Below are 13290 nucleotides of genomic sequence, written 5' to 3' on the forward strand. Positions count from 1 at the left end.
TGACACGTGTCATCCCCTTAGGGGATGACACGTGTCCAGCCCCTATTGGGCCACTACATACATGCCTCCACTTAGGGGCTGCCATGTGGCAGTGGGCCCCACCTCCCCCAAGCAGGTGGGTCACCTACTTGACCCCAAACTGGTGGTTCACCTGCTTGCTTGAAGTTATTCCACGTGTCACTCCTCCATTGGCTGCCACACATAATTTTTTTTTCCTCCTCGTGGGATCATAATCTCGTTCATAATCTCGTCTCACTTTAAGAGCCTATGAAATCCTTTCTACGTAAGCTTGGTATGTAATCAAGTAACTCACGTATGTAATACTTCTAAATTAGTAGTTTACGTAGATAAGTTGAGTCCTACAACTCGTTACTTGGCCTCCAACTCCTTCTGACTTCTCTTGACCCTATTTCCAACCTTCCCTACCATGGGGTTTCACATTCTCCGTTCTTAGAGTTGTTCAATAGGGTCGTAACTTAAGTGGATCACATACTAGCTTCTAAGTAACTTAGGGAACCTTTTGATTTCAAAGATGTGGGGTGTAACATCCTTCCCCCCTTTAGAACATTCATCCCCGGAATGTTAAATGCAACTTCTTTTAAGAATTTATATAATTTATAGAGGGGTTCCTTTCCTTTATGCTATCACATACATTTCCATCTATATTATTAACATAGGAGTGTTCAAGAGTTGGAGTTACCCGTAGACATCGGGAATAGGTGTGAATATTTGTGTTTTATGATCTCTTCAGTTTCCCCAGTTATCCTCTTTCTGTAACTTGACGAAAGGCACGTCTTTAGTCAATAATCTTCTAGCTTGTCGATCTAAGATGGCGAAAGGTTGTTCCTCATAGGATTCCATCCCTGGATATCCTCTATGGAATATACCGTGGGTGACTCATTAGTACCCTTGCGAAGCATTCCTATCTAATGGACTGGGCGCATAGTTTCCAAATAAGGTGGTAAGCTCAACTTACCAGCCATGTTGCCCACCTCATGAGCAACTTGATACAGTCTAACATATTCTGGGTTAAGTTTCCTTTTCTAGGTGACTCCGTTATGAACATCTAATCATCCATTTAACTCTGAATGTCAATGTCGATTATCTGTATATCATTTCAGCCGACTCTGGGTTGTTAGTCAATAGTTTTCTTAATCCTGTTTGGCCTACCAGCTTAGTCTTTTCCCTACCAGGGGGACTTATGCGTTGTGCCTTACAACATCTTATAGGGGGTCATCTGGATACTGGAATTGTAGCCCTTCTCATAGGAAAATTCAATAAGTGGTGGGCAATCGCCCTAGTTACTCTTAAAGCCAACCATATTAGTCCGCAATATATCTTGTAACGTCTGATAGTATGCTCAGTCTATTCAACAGCTCGAGGGAAAAACTAGGGTACTAAGACCTACCTGTGTTCTCGATCTCTTCTTGGACTGATGTCCAAATGTTAATCTTAATTAAAGTCCTTCCATCTAAGATATTAGCTGGGGAAACCTCACGGAACTTCACTACCTCTATGTTGTATAATTCCACCTAATATAAGCTGCATAGGTGCTCTTGATTGGAAGCAAATGGGCTGATTTATTAGCCTACTCACAATAACCCATATAGCACCCTACTCTTACAGAGTACAAAATAGGTTCATAACGATATTGATAATTTGGAAACAGTTAGCCTCGTATAGTCCTTCTCGATTCTTTTCAGAACTTTAACTAGCATTCAATCTTTTCGGTCCTTCTTCCCCTCCTTTTTTCGCAATCCTTAGGGTTGGCTACCAAATAATGTTGCAGTCCCCTCATATAATGGCTCTCGTAGTCGTTCTGTACTTTTTCTAACATGATCTGGTATAGTTCTAATAGAATTTTGGCGTATATACTCGCCATCTTGTAATAACCAGCTAGTTCTGCCAGTTTTGTTTAAAATCTTTCACCACTTTCCTTACCCCCACTTGTAACCCTCTAGACACATTATCCTGTGTCATTTTCTTCCTTACAAAATGATGAGAGGGTACAAGAAGTATCCTAGCGTTATCTCGCTAGTCCTCATGTTTTATCTCACCTTTTTCTCCCTTATCCTACATTCGATGTCGAGGGAGATCTTTGGCCCAATCGTGGCCATGCATTATGTCACCCGTAGTACCAATTCCATCTCGATAGTTTGGCTTAACCTATCTTGCATCTCTCGGTAGTTAATCGCAACTTGGGCTCCCTTGCCCAGGACAATAGCTGTGGGGACTCCGTAAGGTCCTACCACTCTTTTACTCTACAATTTTACACCTTCTCGGCGGAGTAGGTAACCTTTGATCGAGGGACTAGGGACTAATATCGTTAATCCACAAGTAACATTCCCTCCAGATTCATCTGGCGTTGAAGTGCGAAGTGAGTCTTGAGTCCTGGTCATATTGTGGAATTTTTGACCTTGGGTATTGCTTCCTGTCATTCATAAATTACATCAGCTGGTATCCTTACCTTTTGGGGTTTTGCTTTTTCGCCCTCAGAATTGGCTGCCAAGTGGTTTCGAAATTCCCTCGCCTACTGGCCCATATAGTCATTCTGCGGTTTTCCTCTTATTAACTAGTTCTATATTGAAGAGCTGTGGCATTTGAGTGCGTCGTTAGTTAGAAGTTACCTAATCCTTCTTGTCTTCCTTAAATCCTTTTTACAATACCCTCAACGTAACGTATAGTATTCCAGGAACATAATCTCATGTCGTTCCTCCGCCGCTAGTTCCGATTATTCCATCTCGCGTGATCATACCTGCACTAACGCATTAAGTTCCATCAGAATTTTGAGGTTAAGCATGCTGGGGAGAGAGTAATACTGGGATGGGTGACCTCCCTGGGAAGTCTTCGTGTCGCGTTTCGTTGTAACCTTTTCCATGATGTGCGGGCACTCAATTTAGCCCAAGATTTACCTCAGCGTTGTCTCGCGAGTCTTTATGTTTTGCCTTGTCCTTTTCTCTGTTATCTTGCAACCAGTATCGACGTAGACCTTTAGTTCCGCTATAACCATGTCCCCTCCCTTTCTGTATGCACCCATTCATTAAGGTGGGCTATTGAGTAGCGCTAAAGTTCGTTCATATAGTGACCTTTGGAGCCACTTGGATTCTTGGCTATTATTAGCTGGCATAGCTATAATAGCATTTTAGCATATAAGCTCCCCTATCCTCTATTCACTTTGTTCTTTTCTCATTTTCTACCAAAAGAGTCTCTCTATTCCTTTTTCCTTGGTTATATATCTATCGCCATATCATTTGCGACCAACTCTATAGCCAACATTTTGGCTTTTTAGTCTAGCATGTTGTCATTATCCTTCGTAATGTTTGTTGAGTCATTCGATATACTTTCGTGGTTATATTCTTTTTTTATACGCAGCCGCCTTCTAATGTTATGTCATTTAGGGTCTCGTCAAAGACTTCTTAACGTTGCCTTATATAGCATTCTGTCTTCCATCCAATTACTAGTGGCTTCCGGACCTTTCTAGCTTGGTTCGGCAAGATATCTTGTTGATGTTTAGACGTCTATCTCAAATAGATTGCTATATCAATTTCCTCCTCCTACCTTTGCCATTTCCTCATTATGTTCCCCCCTTTAGAGGGTACTCATAGTTTCATCTGCTTGTACCTTTATCTATGTCTCTTTGTCCAGTATCAATTTCTCCCAATCTCTTCCTCCAATCTACTTGGCACTGCATCATGTCTCCGTCTATCTTCATATTTTAGAATCGGACTATCCGCGTATGGAGCCTTGGCTAAATTATGAAGCGATGAGAACCTTTCCATATTTAATGTGATGTCATATCTACTAATCGGTACTTGAATAATGTGACCCAAGGAACAACTCATCCCAGGCCACCTTCTACTTTTCCTTTTCCCAGAATTACTTCGTACCTGTAGTCGTTCCAATTCCAATTAGACAGTGCTAGTATTCCGATGATAACTATTTAAGGTTTTCTTGAAGTAGTAGCTTTATCCCAACCTATATCCTTTGTTTCTTGGGGCGAGTAGAAGTTGCGCCATTTGTTCCTTAAGTTTTCCATCCTCGTCTCTTAAGGGTTCCACTATTTCTGGGGCGATATTATGTACACGCGTCATTTTTTTATATCTTAAGCTCCATGCTCTCACTGCGTTCTCAACGCAGGCTTTTAACTTAGTCAACGCATACTAAGTGCGCCTTACTAGTGGTCCCACTTTACCCCCGCATCCTCATATCACATTGTTCAATTCATACTTGCATATCCCCCTTTTGGTTCGTATTCGTGTTCAGTTCCTGACATCTCTTTGAGGTACTTCTATTAGAAGTTCTTTCCCCAATTAGTCGGTGGAGAACTATAAATTGTTATCATAAATCATTTTCCAACCATTGTTGGAAGAAATCAAAACCTCTTAAACATCACAGTACTTCTTTCGGTACTTGACCTACCTGGTCTCCTTCTGAGTTTGTCCTCGAGCTATGAACAACTCATCTAATTTACAAGTAGGAGTTGAGGGCTTGGTATTTTCAAAGATGAGTGAAGATCAATTATTGGACATCTTACCTTTCAACCTGAGCTTCTCTTTTTTTTACAGCATAGTTACATCTGGAGATACTGTGATCTGAACTTTACTACTTAAATAAGCTTTTGTTCCTCCAAAGTAAATTTCTTCAAGTGAAAAGGGTACCCCTTATCGGCGACCTGAAGGATACCTCTTACAGCTTTGGTTAAACACAGTAGGGGTACTTGGTATCAATTTCTCAAACATCTCAAAATTCTATGCTTCATTTCCTTTTCCCCATTCTGGGAAAAATTCGGCAGAGTTTCCTCTACACTTCTTACTATCCCGTAACCTGCACGTAAAAAATGCCAATAATGCCTCACAGGGCCAACACACACACACACACACACACACACACACACATATATATATATATATATATATATATAGGGCTTTCAATATCATCTCATATCGCAGCCACACAAGGCTTTCAATGTCAATACTAACATAAAAATACTGGACTTACCTCATATGTCCAACTTCAAACTACATCTGTTGCACTTCCTGTCTGCTTTCCTTTTAGGTTTCAACTTTACATTTCAATAGTACTTCAATACCTTACCCGACGGATATCTTCTATGTCTTTACTTTACTTACCTGCGTGCTTCATAATGTCCCATGTCGTCAATTACTTCCTTCAGTTGATGTCTTCCTTCTGTTAAGATCCAAGGTTAGTATAAGGAATTTTCCTATGACTCAAATCTAAAGAACGATCTCAGATGTGAAAGGAAGGTAACATCCTAAATATCTGTAGCTTCCTGTTTATAGATGTGGCGCGCAACACATCGATAACCAAGATTCTACTAGACACGGTCTGTAGACACTCCAAGGACGAACTACTCTGATACCATTCTGTTACGACCCAACCCCGTAGGCCGCGACTAGGGTCCGACCTGGACCCCCCATACACATATCTATTAGTTGTGGTCACATTAAATCGTAAATAAGAAAATATCATATAACCGAGCCCCACTAGGCGATAACATTTTCATAAACCTGTAGCCCTTTTCATTTGTATCACAATATGACAGGGCACGCAAGCCAACAAGGCTTCCATAACATAATCACATATACCATATATCAGGTAGACCCAGCTGAATCAAACTGACATATATAACCCACATATACATGTCTGCAGACCTCTAAAAATATAAATGACAACATATAGTGGGACAGGGCCCCCGCCGTACCCCCGAATGGATAAAACAATGTTATACATCAGTGGACAGTATCAAAAACTAGGCCCCGATATAATGGAGCCTCTTCCAGTTGAGCTGCGTGGAATCCTAAGCTGACGGACTCCCAAAACCTGTATCTATACCTGCGGGCTTGAATGTAGCCCCCCGAGAAAGGGGGTCAGTACGACATATGTACTGAGTATGCAAAACGTAACATAGTACAACTGGAGGTATATCCAAAATGGAGAAGCAGGGGAACTAATTATCAAATCAGAAACATGTACCAGTACTCTATGAATCACAAAAACATGCATGCTCAAATTTTCAACATAGCCGGCCCCATTAGGGGTCCGGTGAATCATATATGTTGTTTCAGTATCAAGCCCCGTGCCATTGCCACCTTATTACAACACATCATCATCATAAATATACATATGTACCCGGCCCTCTAGTGAAGGGTTCGGTGGACAATGCAGTGAATTGCACTAATCTGATAACCAGCCCGAGACTCAGAGAAGAAGTGCTACGGTATACAGGAGTAGAGTAGTGAGAAATCAAACACAGTTTAAATCATTATCCGAGACTCAACTATATAAGAGGACTAAGTTATTGTCTAAGAATTCGAGTAAAAGTATAGTCATTCTAGCTGCCCTCTAAGTGCCATTAGGGGCTACATTGATTACATCTTGAGGTTCCTAGACATATACCAAAGTAAGACTATTTACTTAAGAATTCCAGAGTATTGTCTTCGAATAGTTTTATGACTAGGAGTTTGTACATTCATACCTCTTTAAAATATAAGAGTTTCCAGGGAAATAGTTTAACTACCATGGAGTTCAACATACAATAGTAAATAAGAGATACTTAAGAATGGAATTACCCCGAAGCTCATATCACGTTCAGCTTACAACTAGGACATGCCAACAGAAGGAAGAGAATTAGCTTTACTTACATATGCCAAAACATGTCAAGAGAAAGCTTTACATACCTTGTCTGAATTATTCCTTATCCTATTTGCCTCTTCGTCCTTTGAACCTATTCAACATGAAAGTAATATGAATATCAACCCCTCTTAACTTTCCATCACCCTAGGTTACACCTTAGTATTAATGGAATCTATGTCCTTAGTCGTTTCCCCGACTAGTTCTGTTATTTGCTAAGGCGTCGCCGAAAATTAGGCAGCACCTCCCCTATAATGTGCCCTATCCAAATTTCCAATTAGGTCTCTAAGACCTACAGCCAACCAACAACAACAACCTACAGCAATTTACACCAACAGTATACAACATAAACTCCGAACGACTTATTCAAAAATACGATATCAAAATAGGGTTTCTAGTTTCCATTTGGCAAAACCTTTAACCGTACGAAGCGGGGGGTCGTGTGGCTTCAAACAGAAGATCCCCCACCTCTTTTAGAACATATTTAGACCCTGAAACGACATATCACACCCCTGCAAAAGCAACTCACAATAACAATGCCTTACTTCGACGACAATTCGACTATAGCGACTCCAATTTAGTTTATTTTGAACGTCGAATATTTACACAACTTTGTTAAACTTACAATGCCTTACGTAGATAAGTCGAGTCCTACGACTCGTTACTTGGCCTCCAACTCCTTCCGACTTCTCTTGACCCTATTTCCAACCTTCCCTACCATGGGGTGTCACATTCTCCCTTCTTAGAGTTTTTCAATAGGGTCGTAACTTAAGTGGATCACATACTAGCTTCTAAGTAACTTAAGGAACCTTCCGAGTTCAAAGATTTGGGGTGTAACATAATTTTCTTACTTCCAATTCCACTTAATACAAATTAATCTATCCATTACAACATCATTAACTTCAATTATACAACAAGAAGAGAAATCTTACCTCAAACAAGTTAGGGAAGATCCTATAATTACTTGCACCAATTGCACCACTTCTTCTGGGTCCCTAAATAGTATAAGTGGGTCCCTTTTGTGGGTTTCTAATATAGTATATGTACTGTGCACATACAGTGTTTCTACTGAGGTTACAAATATAATTTGTCTCCATTTGAAGCTGTTGGGGATATATCCTCGCATGGCCTGCCATCTTTTCAATCTTTTGATAGTTTTCAGTGGCCGTCTCATTCTGCTTTTCCATTTCTTTTTACAGTTGTACGAAGGAATTCTTCCTTATCTTGAAGAGTGAATTAACATAAATCTTTCTGAATATTATGAATATCCTTCGTTCAAGGAATTCTTCTACCTTTTTCAGTTCACTTTCTGATAATATAGGCCGAGGTCCATTGGACTGAGCATCAGCGATATCATCGCTTGCATCACTTTTCATGGAAGTGTATGATTTATCATATTGTGTTAGGGGTCTGAAGTAAATTTCTTTTGACTTCTTCCAAATAATCATTGATTAGTTCAGTCTTATCACCTTGCTGAACTAAAATTCTTCGAGCAATATGTTTGACTGAGTTATCAGTCACCAAATTCTTTTGAGGGTGCTCAGTATATTCTTAGAGCTTTGCTTTAATAGTATTAATGAGTTCTTGACCATAAGGTTGTTTAGTTTTGGGATCATTTCTCATTAATTTATTCTAGAAATTATTATAATACACACGATAGAGACATGGTATTTTTTCGGCTGGGGTATATCCCCCCTCAGGAAGCCATTTATGGATCCATGGTATAGAAAACTCAATGAAGAAATACATGTGATCTATTTTATTAAGATTGCATACATGATCAGCCAAGTATTAAGAATGGAGAAATCTTTGTCTATTCTTTATAGAAATTAAGATAAATAAGCGGTAAAATATTTACTGTGGGACCGTGGAATATCCACCATCTTATAAACCAATTAGGGATTGGTCCTTCAAAAATCTTTGAACAAACCTTTATGAACCAAGTGTGTTTATGCTTATCATTGTTGTAATAGAAAACTTTATGAAAAGCTTGGATATAATCCCAATAAGTAAGATTAATGTTCATGTTATTAACACAAACCTGTCGTTCATTCATCATGGAGATTCCCCATTCTTCAACAAATATAATCTGTTGGATAATAACCTTTGCGAAGTTATAAACATTTTCTTCTGTGGTAAAATGTTGGAAGTCAGCACTTTCCATTTTTATTAAAATTGTTTCATAATATGTTCGAGTTTTTATGATTCTCCTCGGAAATATAATCCTCATACCAAATATTGCTGGAAACTCTTTCAAGGTTCATCTTGCCTCTAAATATCAGAATTTTCTAAAAGAAATATAATTTCTTTTGTAGGTACTTCTTCATAATTCTTATTATCATCTATTTCTTTGGTAATTGAAGAAAAAGTATCTTTTTGCTTTTGTGATTCTAAATATGCTTTCAATTGTCCATATAATGGACTATCTTCTAGAATATCTTCCAGATTGTGCAAAGATAAAGCTCTATTATGGGTTGAACCATAAACATATGTTTCTTATGAAATAGGGGAAATATGCTAAATCTCAGGCAAAGATCTAGATGAAGGTGATTCTCCAATCTTTGAGTTTATCAAACTCTTGTTTCCCATTCTTAAGACTAGAAAAATTATTAGATGATGATGAGGATCTATATGAAGGCTTTTGTGTTGGGGCTGATCTTCCCCTGCCTCTGGTGCGGTTATTATTCTGCCCTCTGATTATAGACCACAATGGGTCTGTCATATCTACAAATATAAACTATTAATGATATTCAAAAAAATCATATGTATCAAGATAGTAGGGACCTTCATCGTCCTCATAGGAATGAATGGAGAAGTGAAATGATTCCATTTCTTCTTTGATAATAATTTCGATGATTTTATCCAGAATCTTGATTTGAATATCTTCTCCTAAAGGGATACCCTTTAAAATTGTTATAAGGGTTTTGTCTTCAAAGAAAGCTGTGAAATAATGCATAGTTTAATTTGTCAAGTATTTTCTAGATAAGAAATTTGGTAAAGAATTATCAATTCCCTTTTTATACTGAATATCAAAGTCGAATGGAGCTAATTGGGCCTGACACCTAGCAAATATTAATTTTGAGGCATCATGCTTAAAATCTTTATCAAACATGTATTTTACTGATTGGGCGTCTATTTTAATCAGGAATCGTTGATTATATAAATCATCCTAAAATTTTAAAATACATTTAACAATACATAACATTTTAATGGGCCACTGTTGCATATTTGTGTTGGTCCTCGATCCATTTACCTGAATGGAATCTTATAAGGTATTTATGTTTATCGTTGGGATTTACTTGTTTAAGTATCCCTCCATAACCAATATTAGACGCATCAGTTTCAATAATTTTTGGCCCAGTTGGGTTAGCCAGTGTTAAATAAGGTAAAGATTTAATCTGCTGTTTAACTGATTTAACTAGTTCTGTTAGACTATCAGTCCAACGGAGTTTATGATTCTTTTTTAACCTTTCATATAAATGTGATAAATCTCTGGATAGATTTTTGTAAAAAGGAGAGATATAATTTAAACTTTCCAAAAATCTTTGAAGCATAGTTCTATTCTGATTATATCAGGAAATTTTGAAGCAAAATCAATTGACCGTTGAATAGAAGTGATTTTACCTTGACAAATATTATGTCCAAGAAATCTAACTTCTGTTTGAAATAGACTCATTTTAGGTTTAGATATAACCAAACCGTTTTGTATCACAATCTTTTTAAAGATATCAAGATGTTTTATACGAGTTTCAAACGCTTTTGAGTAGACTAAAATATCATCAATATAAACAATAATAAAATCCAGATAAGGATTAAAGATATCATTCATTATTTTCTGGAATTCAAATGGGGCATTTTTTAACCCAAAAGGCGCTACGTTCCATTCATATTGCCCAAAAGGAATATTAAAAGCAGTTCTATAAATATGCTCTTTAAAAATCTGAATTTGCCAATATCTTGATTTTAAGTCGAATTTTGAGAAAATGTTGGCATCATATAATCTGGATAATAAATCTCCTTTATTTGGAATGGGATATCTAATCTATTTTAAATATTTGTTTAATGGTTTATAATTTATTACTAACCTAGGCATACCACGTTTTTTTTCTATAACATTATTAACATAAAAGGCAGTACAAGACTGTTACATCCCACACTTTTAAACTCAAAATATCTCATAAGTTCCTTAGACATTATCATATGAGCCGGATACGCTACGACACTATCTAATGACTCTAAGAAAGGGAGAATGTGATACCCCATAGTAGAGAAGGTTGGAAATGGAGTCATAAGAATTCAGAGGGAATTGGAGGCCAAGTAATGAGTCGTAGGACTCAATTTACCTACGTAAGTTATTAATGTGAAGGTCTTATATACTTGAGCTATTGGAGCACATACCAAACCTGCGTAGTACAGATTACATAGACTTTTAAAATAAGGTGAGGTGACGAGCCTACGAGAGGGAGAAAAAACTAGTTTCCGAACTTACGAAAGTGAAGCAAGCAGGTGACAAGCAAGCAAGTGAAAAGCAAGCATCTCAAGGAAGAAGGTGAAAAGCAAGTAGGTGAATCACCTGCCTGCTTGGGGGGAGGTGGACCCCGCTGCCACGTGGAGGCGTGTGATAGGCCGCATGAGCCTAGGTGGCGTCCTAGGGGGCTGCCATATGTCACCCCTAAGGGGATGCCATATGGCACGTACAACTATCTCTCATTTCCCTTGATATGTATTTGGAACGAAAATGAGATTATGATGCCATAGTGGTTCACCAAGCCCCATAATGGGCCGGGTACGAAATATGTATATGTAGATCACCTAAAGGAAAGTACAGACTACATAAAGCTTATTCTCCTTCTTCTTTTGGGCATGTCTTTGTCTTAGTTGTAAGTTGAATATGATCTGAGCTCCAGGGTAACTCCATTCTTAAACATCTCTTATTTACTTCTGAATATTGAACTCCTACAGTAGTTGAACCATTTTCCTGGAAACTTTTATATGTTAAAGAGGTACCAAATGTATAGGCTCCAAGTCTTAAAGACTATACGAGATTGAGTGTTTTTGATTCTATAAATGATTTGGCCCTATGTTAATACATGTCTAGGGTCCCCGAGATTACTTTTGAGACAACCCATAATGGCATTTAGAGGATACTTGAGATGACTACGCCATTACTCAGGTCCTCAAACAAAAGCTTAACTTTTTTATTTTTTCGAGTCTCTGATAATGATTTAAATTGCATATAGTTACTCACTACTCTACTCGTGTATATTGTAACCCTTCTTTCACCGAGTCCTGAGCCGGGTACATTATCGTGCACAATTCAGTGCATTGTTCACCGAGCCCCTCACTAGAGGGATGGGTACGTATGTATATATATGATGATGTATTGTAATAAGGTGGTGATGGCATCGAGCCTATGATGGTCCTACAGATGTGATTCACCGGACCCTTGAAAGGGCCGGTTATATTGTATAAATTGAGTATGTATGCTTTTGTGATTCACAGAGTACAGGTACACATCTTCAATTTGATAATTTGTTCCCATGCTTCTCTATTTTTAATAAACATCCAGTGTATTGTGTTACATTTTACATACTCAGTACATATGTCGTACTGACCCCCTTTCTCGAGGGGCTACATTCATGCCCGTAGGTACAGATACAGGTTTTGGGAGTCCATCAGCTTAGGATTCCATGCAGCTCAGCTAGAAGAGGCTCCATTGTATTGTGGCCTAATTTTTGATACTATCCACTGATGTATACAATTGTTTTGTCCATTCGGGGGTATGGCGGGGGCCCTGTCCCGCCATATGTTGTCATTTATATTTTTAGAGGTCTGCAGACATGTATATATGGGTTGTGTATGTCAGTTTGATTCAGTTGGGTCTACATGATATATGATATATGTTATTATGTTATGGCAGCCTTGTCGGCTTGCGTGCCCTATCATGTTGTGATATAAATAAAAAGGGCTACAAGTTTATGAAAATGTTATCGCCCAGTGGTGCTCTGTTATATGATATTATTTTATTTATAGTTCAATGTGACCACAGCTGATAGATATGTATACGGGGGTCCAGGTCGGACCCCAGTCATGGCCTACGGGGTTGGGTCAAGACAGAAGTGGTATCAGAGCAGTTCGTCCTTGGATTGTCTAAAGACCATATCTAGTAGAGTCTTGGTTATCTATGTGTTGTGCGCCACATCTATAAACAGGAAGCTACAGGACATTTAAGATGTTACCTTTCTTCTATATCTGAGATCGTGCTTTAGATCCGAGTCATAGGAAAATTCCTTATACTAACCTTGGATCTTAACAGATGGACGACACCAACAGAAGGAAGTAATTGACGACATGGAAAGTTATAAAGCATGCAGGTAAGTAAAGTAAAGCCACGGAAGATATCAGTCAAATAAGGTATTGAAGTACTATTGAAATGTAAAGTTGAAACCTGAAAGGAAAATAGACAGAAAGTGCAATATATGTAGTTTGAAGTTGGACATATGATGTAAGTCCAGTATTTTTATATTATTGTTGACGTTGAAAGCCCTATGTGGCTGCGATATGAGATGACATTGAGAGCCCTGTGCGGCTGTGATATGATATGTATATATATATGTTGGCCCTGCAAGGCATTTTGGT

At 38.3% G+C, this 13290-nt stretch overlaps 1 pseudogene; it reads right to left on the minus strand.

Annotated features, from left to right (window-relative positions):
• Window positions 1-4748: 4748 nt before the first annotated feature.
• Window positions 4749-13290, minus strand: part of LOC129892473 (uncharacterized) — a 37637-nt pseudogene continuing 29095 nt past the window's right edge.

The sequence above is a fragment of the Solanum dulcamara genome, chromosome 1 (genome assembly GCF_947179165.1).
Source record: "Solanum dulcamara chromosome 1, daSolDulc1.2, whole genome shotgun sequence".
Lineage (NCBI taxonomy): Eukaryota > Viridiplantae > Streptophyta > Magnoliopsida > Solanales > Solanaceae > Solanum > Solanum dulcamara.